This window comes from Schistocerca serialis, unplaced genomic scaffold (assembly GCF_023864345.2).
Source record: "Schistocerca serialis cubense isolate TAMUIC-IGC-003099 unplaced genomic scaffold, iqSchSeri2.2 HiC_scaffold_1143, whole genome shotgun sequence".
Lineage (NCBI taxonomy): Eukaryota > Metazoa > Arthropoda > Insecta > Orthoptera > Acrididae > Schistocerca > Schistocerca serialis.
Genome location: NW_026047341.1, coordinates 17,501 through 20,000, shown reverse-complemented (window position 1 = coordinate 20,000; position 2,500 = coordinate 17,501). Strand labels below are relative to the sequence as shown.

At 63.4% G+C, this 2,500-nt stretch overlaps 1 pseudogene; it reads left to right on the top strand.

The window, feature by feature from the left end:
* LOC126432609 (large subunit ribosomal RNA) overlaps positions 1-2,500 on the top strand; it is a 7,973-nt pseudogene that overhangs the window by 2,450 nt on the left and 3,023 nt on the right.

Below are 2,500 nucleotides of genomic sequence, written 5' to 3'. Positions count from 1 at the left end.
GGGGTGCCGGTAAGTGCGGGCGTTTAGCGCGGGCGTGGTCTGCTCTCGCCGTTGGTTGGCCTCGTGCTGGCCGGCGGTGCAGGATGCGCGCGCCTGCGCGGCGTTCGCGCCCCGGTGCTTCAACCTGCGTGCAGGATCCGAGCTCGGTCCCGTGCCTTGGCCTCCCACGGATCTTCCTTGCTGCGAGGCCGCGTCCGCCTTAGCGTGCTCCTCCGGGGGCGCGCGGGTGCGCGGATTCTCTTCGGCCGCCATTCAACGATCAACTCAGAACTGGCACGGACTGGGGGAATCCGACTGTCTAATTAAAACAAAGCATTGCGATGGCCCTAGCGGGTGTTGACGCAATGTGATTTCTGCCCAGTGCTCTGAATGTCAACGTGAAGAAATTCAAGCAAGCGCGGGTAAACGGCGGGAGTAACTATGACTCTCTTAAGTAACTATGACTCTCTTAAGGTGGCCAAGTGGCGGCGGTGTGGCTGCATCCGGACTTGGCTTTTCGAAGTGCGGTCTTGATGTAGTCGTGCTGCTGCTGCGAGGTGCCTTCCTTGGGTTATAGTTACAGGGAGAGTGATGCGCAATACATGGGCCTAGCCCTCTTAGCCTCTCCTCTCCTGCGGTCTTCTCCCCTTCTCGTGGGCCCGCTGATTTTTGCAGAGTGGAAGACCGCACCAGGGGCTTGGGGGGTTACCAGCCCCCCTCGCATTATCCCTTTATAGTTGGGGGCAGCCGACAAGAAACAAGAGATGGTGGCCCTTCCGCTGAAGGTGCCACCCCAGCTACCCCAGCACCTATCCGGCCAACCGGCCGTAACGAAAATGCGATAGTTTGTGTAGCTCCCTTTGCTTGCAGTGAGTGCCACCGCACTTTTACCACGAAGAACGGTCTCGGGGTCCATCGCCGCCGCCAACACCCTGCGGCCGCCAACGCTGAGATCGTGACGGAGAGGCATCGTGCGAGGTGGACGGAGGAAGAAGTCCTGTCGCTCGCCAAGGCAGAGGCCGAACTGTTCCTGGAGAGGGACGCCCGGTTCTTCTTTGTAAATCAAGAACTTACCAGGATGTTCCCCGACCGAACGCTTGAGGCAATCAAGTGCCGACGGCGGCAAGCTGCCCACAAGCAGCTTGTCCGCCAATTCATGGAGGCACTTGAGATCGGTCGGGGTGAAGAGCCGGCGTCCCGCCGTGGAGCAGCGAGCTCGCTGCCTGACGCGGGCGAGGCCGCTGCGCCGCCCGTCGACGCAGCCGAGGACTTCGCGGCCGACACCACCGGGCCGCCGCCGGAGGGGCCGACTGACGCCGCCATCTGGGAGCATCTGGCGGGGCTACCTGCTTCCGCCCAGCGTTTCTCTGCCCTGGATCGAGTCATTGGTCTGGGGCGGGGCACGCCGCCCGATGTCATCCTGGGCATGCTCCCGGATGCCCTTGCGTCGGTCGGGTCCAGGGGGGAGAGGTCGATCACCAGGACACAGCGGCCGCGCCAACCATCCAAGCGGCCGCCTGCCGCCCCGCCGCTGCAGAAGCGCAAGCGGCGCCGCTGGGAATACGCGCGGACACAGGACGCCTTCCGTAGGTCGCGTGCGCGTTGCGTGCGCGGCTTGCTGGACGGCACCCTGCTGCAGCCGCCACCCGACATCCCCGGTCTGCTCGACTTCTGGGCGGACCTCTTCACGAAGAAGCCGATCTCCACCGCCGGCTTCATCCGTGACCGCCTTCTCCCGCACTCGGAGTCTGTCGCTCCTGAGTGCCTATGGGGGCCGGTCACACGTGAGGAGGTCGCTGCTGCCTTGCCGCCCAGGGGATCGGCAGCCGGGCCGGACGGCCTGACTCCAGCGGAGCTGCGGCGCCTGCCGCATGAAGTCCTGGTGAAACTCTTGAACCTCTTCCTCCTGGCCCGCGCCCTCCCCGAGCGTCTGCTTCGCGCCCGGACGTCACTTCTCCCCAAAACGGCTGCACCAACATCCCCCGCTGACTTTCGCCCCATTACGGTCTGCTCGGTGTTGGCGCGGACCTTTCACAAGGTTCTCGCGTCACGCCTGATGCGTGCATGTGCTGTGGACGAACGTCAGCGGGCATTCATCCCCCGGGATGGGATGTTGGAAAACACCTTCATCTTGGACACTGCTCTCACCGACGCAGTCCGCTCCTGTCGCTCTGTTTTTGTGGCATCGATCGACGTCTCTAAAGCGTTCGATTCGGTGGACCATGCCGCCCTCCGCCCCGTGCTGAGGGCTCATGGCCTGCCGGATTGCTTTATTGAGTACGTCGAAAGGTGTTACGAGGGTAGCACGACGGTGATAGCGGGCGGCGCCGACGTGGGCGTGCCCCTGCAGCCGGCTAGGGGTGTGCGTCAGGGTGACCCCCTCTCCCCCCTCCTTTTCAATTTTGCGGTGGACTATGTTTTGAGTCAACTTCCCTCCCACATCGGAGCTCGGATCCTTGGTCGCAGAGTTAACGCTGCGGCCTTCGCAGATGACGTCCTGCTTTTTGCATCGACCGCGAGG